The sequence below is a fragment of the Vicugna pacos genome, chromosome 16 (genome assembly GCF_048564905.1).
Source record: "Vicugna pacos chromosome 16, VicPac4, whole genome shotgun sequence".
Taxonomy (NCBI): domain Eukaryota; kingdom Metazoa; phylum Chordata; class Mammalia; order Artiodactyla; family Camelidae; genus Vicugna; species Vicugna pacos.
In genome coordinates this window covers 2,757,230-2,769,851 of record NC_133002.1, presented here as the reverse complement: position 1 = coordinate 2,769,851, position 12,622 = coordinate 2,757,230, and the positions used below count along the sequence as shown (strand labels likewise).

The 12,622-nt window shown below is 41.5% G+C and overlaps 1 protein-coding gene, 2 non-coding genes and 1 pseudogene across 8 annotated transcripts in view; all 4 read left to right on the top strand.

Annotated features, from left to right (window-relative positions):
• TEX14 (testis expressed 14, intercellular bridge forming factor) overlaps window positions 1–12,622 on the top strand; it is a 104,740-nt gene that overhangs the window by 33,332 nt on the left and 58,786 nt on the right. The window lies entirely within an intron of this gene.
• LOC140686497 (small nucleolar RNA U3) lies at window positions 5,059–5,273 on the top strand. Its single transcript, XR_012060353.1, has one exon. It is a non-coding gene; the product is annotated as a small nucleolar RNA U3 (small nucleolar RNA).
• Window positions 9,752–9,966, top strand: LOC116278559 (small nucleolar RNA U3). Its single transcript, XR_004187882.2, has one exon. It is a non-coding gene; the product is annotated as a small nucleolar RNA U3 (small nucleolar RNA).
• Window positions 11,465–11,615, top strand: LOC116283625 (small nucleolar RNA U3; annotated as a pseudogene).

The window sequence follows — 12,622 nt, the reverse complement described above, 5'->3', positions numbered from 1 at the left end:
TGAAGGAAGGAAGAATCCCAACAGAGAGCCTAGAGCTGTAGCAAGAAGTCAGCAGGAGAGGGCAGGGGCCTGCATTAGGGTGGTGTGCAGTAGAGTTAGACCCACTAACTCCTCCCACAGAAGAGCAGGCATTAGGACAAAGCCCAAAGCTACAAAGAGCATCAGCTTAGGACAAAGACCTTTGCCCCTTGGTTCTCCCCCTACTCCACTCTGGAGTTGTCAGAAACAGCCTTGAGATCAGAGGAGTAGAAGAGCAGGGAAGAGGTTTTGATTTTAAAAGGACTGGACAGTTTATTACCCAAAAATAAGACTGCTTTGAATACCACAGAGTGACTGAAAGAGTATGGAATCTGCCTGAGGGAAAGAGAGAGCCAGCTGACAGAGTAAACTTGAGGGAGGTGGAAGGAGAAAAACTGTTTACTGACTGTATCCTACTTAGTTCAGCCCACTCAGAAGACCAAACACTATAGATTATATGAGTTCTACAACCCAAAAGATGAGTTCCAGAAGCTCAGCCCAGACTTTATTCTTTTTTTCATTACATATATATTGGTTGAACCTTGGAGTTAGAGCAGCCAAGGAAAGATGTGTGGCCCCGCCTTCCAGGAGTATAATCCAGTCGAGGAAACAGACATGCGTTAGTAATTGAAGTCCTGAGAAGGGCAAGAGGCAAAAGGAGCACACCAGGTACATCTCAGCCTCCTTGACTAGGAGGTAAACAAGGGGAAATTCTTAGAGAAAATGATATTTAGGCCAGGCCCTTAAAAGTTGAGGTGAAAGAAGTAAAAGATAAACGTTAGAGGCAAGGGAAGATGAAAGGGATACAAAGGCCTTGAGGATAGAAAAGTGTGTGGATGACTTGAGTTGGAGAGAAAGGCAAAGTGGTGGGAGAGAATGGTGTGGGGTGAAGCTGGCAAGGTAAGCTGCAGCTGGACCTGGCCTCATGCGCTGTTGGAAGGATTTTGGTAAAAGGTGCATCCATATTTAGGATTGTTATGTCTTCCTGGTAAATTGACCCTATTATCATTATGAGATGTCTCTATCTCTGGTAATACTGTCTTGAAGTCTACTTTATCTGATGTTCATATAGCCATTTTAGGCTCCTTATGCTTACTGTTTCAAGGAATATCTTTAGAGTTAAGATATGTTTTCTGTAGAGAGCACAGAGTTGGGACTTGCATCTTAAAATCTATCCTGATCCTCTCTGCCTTTTATTTGTTTAGTCTATTAACATTTAAGGTAATTATTGATACAGGGGTAATGTTAGCGTTAACATTTTATTATATTATTTGCTTTTTGTTTGTCCTGTTTTTTTCTCTTCCTTCTTTTCTGCCTTCTTTTGATTTCATTAAATACTTTTTAGAATTCAGTTTTAATGTAGCTATTGGCTCTTTAGCTCTACTTCACTGCATTAATTTTTTTGTTGGCCGTTCCAGTGACTGCAATATACGTCTTTAATTTTTTGTTCTCCTTAGAGTTAATAGTATATCATGTCACATAATATATACAACTATACAGGCTCAGTTCTCTCCTTCCCCTGTCCTTTATATTAAAGATGCTGTAAGTATTACATCTGTTTAAGTTATGAATCCTGCAACACAATTTTATAGTTTTTACTTTAAAGAGAATATATTTTAAAGAAACTAAGAGGAAAAACTAGTTTTTTCTATTTAGCTACATATTTACTATTTCTGGTGCTCTTCATTCTTTCCAGAAGGCCTGAGTTTCCTTCTTCAGCCTGAAGAATCTCCTTTGACATTTCTGGTACTGCGGGTCTTCTGGTAACAGATTTTCTTAGTTTTCTAAACATGTCTTCGTTTCACTGTGATTCTTGAAGGATATTGTCACTAGATATAAAACTCTAGGTTGAATGTCTTTTCACTTCAGCCACTGTCTTTTGGCCTCTATAGTTTCTGATAAGAAACCAAGCGTCATTTGAACCATTGTTCACCCGTGTACAGTGGATTGTTTTCCTCTGGTCTCCTTCAAGAGTTTCTCTTTATTTTTGGCTACCAGTGGTTTGAAGACTCCGAAGTGCCTAGGTGTGGTTTTCCGTGTATTTATCCTGCCTGGGGTATGCTGATCTTGTATATGGAAATTACTATCTTTTACCAAATTCGGGGACTTTCCCACCATTATTTATTCACATACTCTTTCTGTTTTGTTATCTCCTTGCCTTCTGGAAATCCACTTACATTTATGTCAGACTTTTTGATACTGCCCCACAGCCCCCAAAGCTCTGTTGATTTTCTTTTTCAATCTTTAATCACTTTGTCCTTCTGATGGGATAATTTCTCTTGATCTTTTGTCAAGTTTGTGACTCTTCCTCTGTCATCTCTAATCTGCTCTTAACTTTTGCATTTTCAATAATTGCTAGAATGACTCACAGAATTCAAAACATTTTTCTTACTATTACTGGTTTATTACAGAGAACACAATTCAGCAACAGTCAAATGAAAGAGATACATGGGTAAGGCATGGTGTGTGTGGGGTGCTGGGAGCTTCCATGCCCTCTTCTGGTACCACCCTCCCAGCTCTTCTATATGTTTACCAACCCAGAAGCTCTCCAAGCCCTACCAGTTAGGGTTTTTTATGGAAATTTCATAATTTAGGCATGATTGATTAAATCTTTGGCCATTGGTGATTGATCTCAATCTCCAGCCCCTCTCTCCAGCCGAGGTGGGGCAGGGTTTGAGCTGAATGGAGATGGCAGAGCTGAAAGCCCCAATCCTCTAATCATGAGTTAGTCTTGGTCTCTCTGGTGACCAGCCCCCATCCTGAAGCTATCTAGGAACCCCTCAGCCAGAAGTTCTGTCAAGAGCATACCAAAGACACTTATTCATATCACTCAGGAAATTGCAAGGGTTTTAGGACCTCTTGTGCCAGGTACCTGGGAATAGACGTCTATTTCTAAATGGTTGCTCTGGCTGCAGAAGGCTATGAGGTATGTGAGGAGATGGAGGGAAGAGTAGGGTGACTTGTTTTGGGTTTGAGCAGGTGGGTTGACTGTGGTATCATTGAAGAGGAAAAGGTCTAGGAAAAATAGGTTTGGGAGTTATTGAAAGTCAGTTTGGGTAGGGTGAGTTTGAGACACCTGTGATTCAGCTAAATGAAGTGTCAAAGAGAAGCTGGATATATGAGGCAGCAGCTCAGAAGAGGTCTGAGTGCACATCCATGTTTTGAAATCAAGGATGATCAAGAGAAGAGGGCCAAGAACACTGCTGGCAGGGACGTCACTCTTACAAAGAGGCTGCCGTTGTTGGGGCAGGAGTGGAGAAAAAAGGAGGGGAAAACCAAGTGATTTCCAACAGTTAATGTCAGTATCTGGAGTGAGGGAAAGAACAATACATTCATTGATTCATCATTTATTCAGTTAGTCTGCATTTACTGGGTAGGCAAGGGGCTGGAAATACAATATTAATATGATTTCATTTCTGTTTTTAGAGCCTCACATTTGAGTAGAGGGAGATAATGTGTTTAGACCACAGAGAGCTTTGTAGAAGCACATTCAAGGATAATTAGGGACACAAAACACATAGTGGTCACTGCAAGCTGGGAAGGTCAGAGAAGGCATCCAGAAGAGATGACATGAACCGAGTCTTTGAATGTGCTGGAGTGATAATCAGACCCATATGCAGTTGGAGAATCTGCTCCTAGGAGGCGAAACGATGGCATGGATGGTGAGGGGTCCCCAGAAAGGTTGGAGGAACACAGAATGGAAAAGTCTTAGATTCAGAAGGGCTCAGATCAGAGACGAGGGCCCTTGGGTGAAAGGGAGTGGAAATCACCTTCTAGCTTCAAGACATAAGCAACTGCTCTGACACCAAGGAGATGTGTCCCAGACCTGGCCAGATTGCCCCAACACTGTCCCTTTCTCTGAAGGAATTGAAGTCAGAGCTTTTGGCTATCTCCAAGGAGGTTGTGTTCGAAGTGGTTAGATGAGATGACCCAGATGGTCACGTTGGTCACCTTAACTATGATGCAGTAAAAAAAAAAAAATGTGTTTGGTTCAGAAAACCATGTGGACGTCCACGTGGCACTGTGCTCTCTGGCACGCTGGAAGACGTGGGGCAGAAGCACTTTAACCACAGGAAGTGACTGAAAAGTCATACACCATCTTATATAAAGCGTGTTCTTTAGGAGAAGCTGGGACTAACTTTTGCCACAAGCGTAGGCTTCCTCTTGAGATTTGGAAGCCAGGCAGATCAGTCATTCAAGACTGAACCTTGAAGGATAGTGTATTTAGTGCTTTCTTAGAGAAATGACCTTGATTGGGGCCTCGACCTCTGGAGAAAGGCAGTTTAGCTTCCAGAAAGAACCCGGACTTGATTTAGTGCCAGAGGTACCTAGGTACCTACTCTGTGTGGTGCCCTCAGCTGTGTGACAGATACTGTAGCCAGCATCCGTAAGAATGGGGGCACAGTCACCCCCTTCTCCTTCAGTTGTTTAGGGGATGAAGGGAGACAGCGGGTTAAGATGCCTTCACGGAGAAGGCACTCACAGACCACCATGGTTACGTCTGTCGTTACGCGAGATCAGAAGTATACACCAGTTCTTTGTCTGTCTGTCTGTCTGTCTGTCTGTCTGTCTGTCTGTCTGTCTGTCTTTTCTCCTTCTCCCCCCACGTCTCCTTCAGGCCAAGGCAACGTGGTCTCTCCAAGTAGGCATATTCCTGTAGCAGGCGAGAGGCAGTCCACACGGACCAGTGTGGAGAACAGCGTTTCCGTAGCCTGCGGAGGGGCGAGGCGACCCCACTTGGACCCAGGTGGCGCCGGGCGCGGTGGGCGGGGTATTAGGAGTCTTGTGTAGGAGTCCGTTGCGCGCGGCGTGTGATTGGCTGCTAGGAAGCCATATGTTAATGAGGCCTGTTGCTGGTTTTGCAGTCTTTGTGGAAGATTTACGGGCGAAAGTGGTGCTTGAACTTCGGCATTTCACCTAATACTTATAAGATACAAAGTAAAAAATGTTTCCGAGACGACGAGTGACGTGACAGAATGTCGCCATCAGTGTAAAGTGCGCGGCTGCCACGGAGCCGTCAGAGGCTTCGCGGTCAAAGTTAAGACTATACTTTCAGGGATCATTTCTATAGTTTGTTACTAGAGAAGTTTCTCTGAACGTGTAGAGCACCCGAAACCACGAGGAGGAGGCGCAGCGTTCTCTCCTGAGCGTGAAGTTGGTTCTTGGTGTCGCTTGTGTGACCGCCATTTGCCGTTGATGATCGTTCTTCTCTTCTTTCGGGGAGAGTAAGAGGGAGAGAACGCCGTCTGAGTGGCTTCGTTTATAATCTTGTTTCAACGAAAGATTAGAAACTATTGGTTCAGTATTCTCACTAGAAGAGTTGTGTTTTCCTGTTTGCTGTTGTGGGTCAGCAGGTTGTTGGGTTTTTGTTTCTTTTTGGTCTGTATCTGAGGTTTGCGGAGACTAAAACTGGAAGTGGTTAACTGGGGAACGAGAGGTACTACATACAGGCTTTGCTTTTCTTTTGATTTGATTGATACTCCTTTGAAATTCTTAAGGGTTGTCGTTTTTTTTTTTTTCTGTGTTATGTAAGGGCAGCGTTCTTTCTCCTTTTAGTAGTGATTAAGTTAATAGAGTTATTTTTTTTCTATCTGTTTTGCACTCAATGTTTTCTCAGTTTTTTTTAGTCAATTGTTGGGTCTCCTATGTTAATCCTAGAAATCCGCTGGGTTTAACTCATATCGTTTCTTTAATTAATTTGTATTGCTGTGGGATATTTACTTCACTGTGTTTTGTTTTTTTTTTAATGCTTTTGGTTATGAATGTTTTACTTTCCAAGAGAGCTGTTCTTTTTTTAAGTTGAGTTGTGATTGACACACTACCAGGTGTAGGCATAATTATTCCATCCTTTTGTACGTATTGCAAAATGATCACAATAAGTCTGGTGTAACCGTCACCCTATATAGTTATACAAATTTTTTTCTTATAACTATAGTTTTTAAGATTTATTCTCTTACCAACTTTCAAATATGCAACACAGTGTTACTAACTATAGTCTCCATGCTGTACGTTACATCCCAATGACTTTTTTTATAACTGAAGTTTGTACCTTTTGACTTTCTTCACCCATCTTTCCCCCATCTCCACCCTCGCTCACACCTCTAGTGAACATGGGGGTGTATGTATCTTTTCAAGTTAGTATTTTTCATTTCTTTGGATAAATACCTAGACAGAATTACTGAAGCATGTGGTAGTTCAGCACCAATTTACATTTACACCAGCAATGCACAAGGGTTCCCTTTTCTCCACAACGCCAAATGTCTTTTTGATAATAGCCATTCTAACAGATATGAGGTGATGTGATATCTGTTTGTGGTTTCGATTTGCATTTCCCTGATGATTAGTGATTTAGCATCTTTTCATGTGCCTGTTGGCCATCTGTGTACATTCTTTAGAAAAAAAAAGTCTAATCAGATCCTTTGGCCATCTTTTTATTGGATTTTTGGGGTTGTTTTGTTTTGAGTAAAGGTAGATTTATTTAGAGAGATACATATTGCATAGAGTGTAAGGCAAGAGAAAGGCCATGAGGTGTGGGGAGGCCACGAGGTGTGAGGTTGCATGCTCAGGTTAGAGTAACCTTAGGCACACACTCCATAGACAAGAGTGTGGGCCGTCTCCGAAGAGGAGAGAGCTAGAGAGGCGGCCTGGGTTTTGTTTTGTTTTGTTTTGTTTTTGCTATTCTGGTATATGAGTTCTTGATATATTGGATACTAATCCCTCATCAGATACATAATTTGCAAGTAGTTTTTCCTATTCAGTCGGTTGCCTTTTCATTTCTTAATGGTTTCTTTTGCTGTGCAGAAGCTTTTTAGTGTGATGTAGTCCCACTTGATTATTTTTGCATTTTTGCTGCCTATGCTTTTCGTGTCAAATCCAAAAAAATCAACACCAAGACCAGTGCCTAGGAGCTTACCATCTATGTGTTCTAGGAGTTTTATGATTTTAGGCCTTTCATTCAAGTTTTTAATCCATTTTGAGTTAATTTTTGTGTATGGTGTAAGATACTGGTCCAGTTTCATTCTTTGGCAAAGTCCAATCTTCCCAGTATCATTTATAGAAGAGACTTTACTTTCCCCATTGTATATTGTTGACTCCATTGTCTTAAATTAATTGACCGAAAATTCATGGGCTTATTTCTGGGCTCTCTCTTGTACTCCATTGATCTGTATGTCTGTTTTCTTGCCAGTACCATACTGTTTTTATTACTATAGCTTTGAAATATAGTTTGAAGTCAGGGAATGTTGTGTCTGCAGCTTTCTTTTCTTTCTCAAGATTGCTGTGACTCTTTGTGGTCTTTTGTTGTTCCAGTAAAATTTTAGAATTTTGTTCTATTTCTGTGAAAAATGCCATTGGAATTTTGATGGATACTCCATTGAATCTTATATTGCTTTGGGTAGTATGGACATTTTGACAATAATAGTTGTTCCAATCTACGAGCACAGAATATCTTTCCATTTATTTCTGTCTTCAGCAGTTTCTTTAATCAGTGCCATAGTTTTCAGTATACAGGTGTTTCACCTCCTTGGTTAACTTTTTCCTAGTTTGTTTTTTTTAATTTCTGATGCAATTGTAAGTGGGATTATTTTCTTAATTTCTCTTTAGTTCGTGATTAGCATATAGAAATGCAACAGATTTCTGTATATTGATACTGTATCCTGTAACTGTACTGAATTCATTTATTAGTTCTAACAGTTTTTTGGTGGAGTCTTTAGGATTTTCTGTATATAGTATCTTGTCATCTGGAAACAATGACAGTCTTACTTCTTCCTTTTCAATTTGGATGCCTTTTATTTCTTTTTCTTGCCTAACTGCTCTGGCTAGGACTTCCATTACTATATTGGATAAAAGTGGCAAAAGTGAGCATCCCTGTCTTGTTCCTAAGTATTTGTTCTTATCAGTTATACTTTTTCAGGGCATTCTATTCTTGAATTTAAGAGATTTTTTTTTCTGAGGTTGCTATACTTTTTGATATTTCCTTCTAGTTTTCCTCCTCCCTCCCACCCCTCTCCCTATTTGCTTATTTGCTCGCTCTCTCTCACTGAGGGCTTTCCTGAAGTTTTAGGTTGTATTCTCCACAGGATAAGGGGCTAGAGATAACAAAGATAAATATGATCTGGTTCCAGCTTTTAAAGACTTCGCAGTTGAGTAGGGGGAGATAATGTATTTAGACCACAGAGAGCTTTGTAGAAGCACATTCAAGGATAATTAGGGACACAAAACACATAGTGGTCACTGCAAGCTGGGAAGGTCAGAGAAGGCATCCAGAAGAGATGACATGAACCGAGTCTTTGAATGTGCTGGAGTGATAATCAGACCCATTATGCAGTTGGAGAATCTGCTCCTAGGAGGCGAAACGATGGCATGGATGGTGAGGGGTCCCCAGAAAGGTTGGAGGAACACAGAATGGAAAAGTCTTAGATTCAGAAGGGCTCAGATCAGAGACGAGGGCCCTTGGGTGAAAGGGAGTGGAAATCACCTTCTAGCTTCAAGACATAAGCAACTGCTCTGACACCAAGGAGATGTGTCCCAGACCTGGCCAGATTGCCCCAACACTGTCCCTTTCTCTGAAGGAATTGAAGTCAGAGCTTTTGGCTATCTCCAAGGAGGTTGTGTTCGAAGTGGTTAGATGAGATGACCCTGATGGTCACGTTGGTCACCTTAACTATGATGCAGTAAAAAAAAAAAATGTGTTTGGTTCAGAAAACCATGTGGACGTCCACGTGGCACTGTGCTCTCTGGCACGCTGGAAGACGTGGGGCAGAAGCACTTTAACCACAGGAAGTGACTGAAAAGTCATACACCATCTTATATAAAGCGTGTTCTTTAGGAGAAGCTGGGACTAACTTTTGCCACAAGCATAGGCTTCCTCTTGAGATTTGGAAGCCAGGCAGATCAGTCATTCAAGACTGAACCTTGAAGGATAGTGTATTTAGTGCTTTCTTAGAGAAATGACCTTGATTGGGGCCTCGACCTCTGGAGAAAGGCAGTTTAGCTTCCAGAAAGAACCCGGACTTGATTTAGTGCCAGAGGTACCTAGGTACCTACTCTGTGTGGTGCCCTCAGCTGTGTGACAGATACTGTAGCCAGCATCCGTAAGAATGGGGGCACAGTCACCCCCTTCTCCTTCAGTTGTTTAGGGGATGAAGGGAGACAGCGGGTTAAGATGCCTTCACGGAGAAGGCACTCACAGACCACCATGGTTACGTCTGTCGTTACGCGAGATCAGAAGTATACACCAGTTCTTTGTCTGTCTGTCTGTCTGTCTGTCTGTCTGTCTGTCTTTTCTCCTTCTCCCCCCACGTCTCCTTCAGGCCAAGGCAACGTGGTCTCTCCAAGTAGGCATATTCCTGTAGCAGGCGAGAGGCAGTCCACACGGACCAGTGTGGAGAACAGCGTTTCCGTAGCCTGCGGAGGGGCGAGGCGACCCCACTTGGACCCAGGTGGCGCCGGGCGCGGTGGGCGGGGTATTAGGAGTCTTGTGTAGGAGTCCGTTGCGCGCGGCGTGTGATTGGCTGCTAGGAAGCCATATGTTAATGAGGCCTGTTGCTGGTTTTGCAGTCTTTGTGGAAGATTTACGGGCGAAAGTGGTGCTTGAACTTCGGCATTTCACCTAATACTTATAAGATACAAAGTAAAAAATGTTTCCGAGACGACGAGTGACGTGACAGAATGTCGCCATCAGTGTAAAGTGCGCGGCTGCCACGGAGCCGTCAGAGGCTTCGCGGTCAAAGTTAAGACTATACTTTCAGGGATCATTTCTATAGTTTGTTACTAGAGAAGTTTCTCTGAACGTGTAGAGCACCCGAAACCACGAGGAGGAGGCGCAGCGTTCTCTCCTGAGCGTGAAGTTGGTTCTTGGTGTCGCTTGTGTGACCGCCATTTGCCGTTGATGATCGTTCTTCTCTTCTTTCGGGGAGAGTAAGAGGGAGAGAACGCCGTCTGAGTGGCTTCGTTTGTACTTGTCTTAACAAAAATAGTGACGTGTTTTGTATCTGTTTCTTTTTCTGCTTACTTCGTTTTGGTTCTGTACTTTTGTATACTAGGGAAGAATACTTTTTTGTGTCGTAATCAAGTGCAGTTTAGCTTTTTTATTTTTCGTTTGATCGTATGATGCTTTTTTTACTGCAGTTTTTAAATGGCGTGTGAAAAATCTTTGAAACCTGTGTTTCAGGGTTTTTTGTTTGTGTTTTTTAATTTTATAAGAATAAATAGTTGCACCTTTTGAGTTAAACTTTGGCATTTCCTGTGTTTCATACATCTTGTTAATTAGGTTATTCAATTTTTTAAAATGGAGGTTCTTGGGGTTGAATGCAGGACTTCATGCGTGCTCGGCATACCCTCCACCATTAAAATAATATTTTGTATTTAACATAATGTAATATATTGTATTACTTGACTTTGCCAGTTTTGGGTTATGAATATTTCATAGTTCGATAGTATATATTTCTAAATGTCTATTTTCTCCATCTCAGGGTTATTTCCAAGATAAAGCAGGGTGGGTGATCCATGTAAAGGATTTAGTAGATGGCTTGGAGCATATTAAAGTACTGTGGAAATAGTAGCCTTTTAACTTAAAATTTTTTTTAATGAAGAAGAGAAACCGTGTTGAAGTCATGTGTTTTGTTGGTAGAGGTTGGGGTGTGTAACCTTTCATGCTCACCCAGTATGTTGTTATTTTTTTTAATAATACAAGGTCTAAATAGACTTACTGATATTTAAAATTAAATGTGATACATGTAAAGTTTTTAAAAATTTCAGTCCAGAAAGGTACCAAATTACCACTAAAAACAGAATCCCCCTAACTTCCTGCTGGCCAAAAATCCCAAAATCCCAAAATCCCACAAAAGTACAGTTTTGGTTACTTTATTACTAATTTGTTAAAATATGGAGAGAATTGTTTTTCAAAATAATACTCTCCATTTCCCCATTTAAGATTGGCCCAGGTCCATTATTTTGGAAAAAATAATTACCCAGGTGAACCCAATATTCAGTCCACACTCAACGTGACTAAGCAGCAGAGGATCTCAAAGTTAAAAGGGGCAAATCAAAATTAAGGATCTTGGAATGTTAAAATTAAAAAATAAAATAATCTCACCCACAGGCGCTGCATGTCGTATTTAAGATTAGAAAACTCATTTGAGGCATCCGAGCACACCTTTGTCTTAGAGTAGTCCGGGCAGTGTTGGTTTGGTAGTGTTTTTAGAAACAGAAAGGCAAGCGCTTCTGACTGGCTGTTTGTCCGTAATAGGTTAATTAAGAACTTGAAGTCTTAGTTTCTTAAAAAGCAAACAAACTCTTGAGTATTCAGAATTTTTTTTAAGTTGTATGTGAAATGGTAGTTTGAAAATAATTTATATGAGATTTTGAATGAGAGGAATGTGGAATAATGTCACTGTCAGCAAAAAGTGTGCAGCTGCCACTGACCCAGCAGAGGTTGCAGTCAGTCAAGGCTCTACTTTTAGGGGGTTATTTCTGTAGTTTGTTACTAGAGCAGTTTCTCTGTTGTAGAGCACCTTAAGGCACGAGGACTTATGGCATTCTCGTCTAAGCTGCTTCTCCTTCTCTTGGAGGAGTGGGAGGGAGGGAACCTGAGTGGCTTCTGCTTATATTACTGTCACAGACCGTAGATGTTGTGGGTTCTATCCTGACCAGATTATTGTGTAAACTGTAATTTTTCTATGCAGTGAGGAAGAATTTGTCTGAGGCAATTTGGCATTTGTTTTCTGATTGGGTTTATGGGTGACATGATTTGAGCTTTTTCACACATCGGTGTTCAGGGCAGCTCAAGGGTATTGAAACAAAATTAGCATCCCTTTCTCCCTCTCCTTTCTGTCAGTCAAGTCACTCTCCCCACACCTAGGTAGATAGCCCTATCTTTCCTCCATGGTGATTTCTCTCTCAATCTCAGTCCTAGCCAAGGAAATAGAGTGTAGGCCTAGGGCTTATAGGACTTCGGCAGAAGGAGGAATGAAAGAAGGCAGAGTTTGGCCAAAGCATTGTGGACAGAAAGCTAAGGGTAGTGGGCAGCTACTGAAGGAGGGTGACTTCATCAGCTGTGCGTTTTAAGGTCATTCTAAATGCTCTGTGACGATTATGTTTGTGGGCAGGGGTGATGTGGCAAGTGTAAGGACCAGTTAGATACTGTATTCAGCTACCCAGGAGAAGACGATTGTGATGATAGAGAAAGACCAGATCTGAAAGATATTTAAGTGGTAAAATTGATAGGACTTAGGGATTGATTTGTCAATGAAAATTCAATTAACTATCAAAAAGAAAAAAAGGGAATCTTACTTGAGCCAGACTGAGGATTTAACCCAAGAAGCAGATTCTCATAAAACTGTTAGAAGTTGAAGGTACAGTCATATACATTTTTGAGACAAAGGATTGTACTTCAAAATGACATACTGATATTTTACATTAAGTTCACCAAAGAACAAGTAGTCCAGGTAAAAATAAGCTTGTAGAAAGTGAGCAGCAAGTAAGTCACCATGACCCCCTAAAGAGTTGAGAAAGAACGATACTCTTTTAAGAAGTTACATTGCCAGGGGGAGGGTATAGCTCAAGTGGTAGAGCACATGCTTAGCATGCAGGAGGTCCTGGGTTC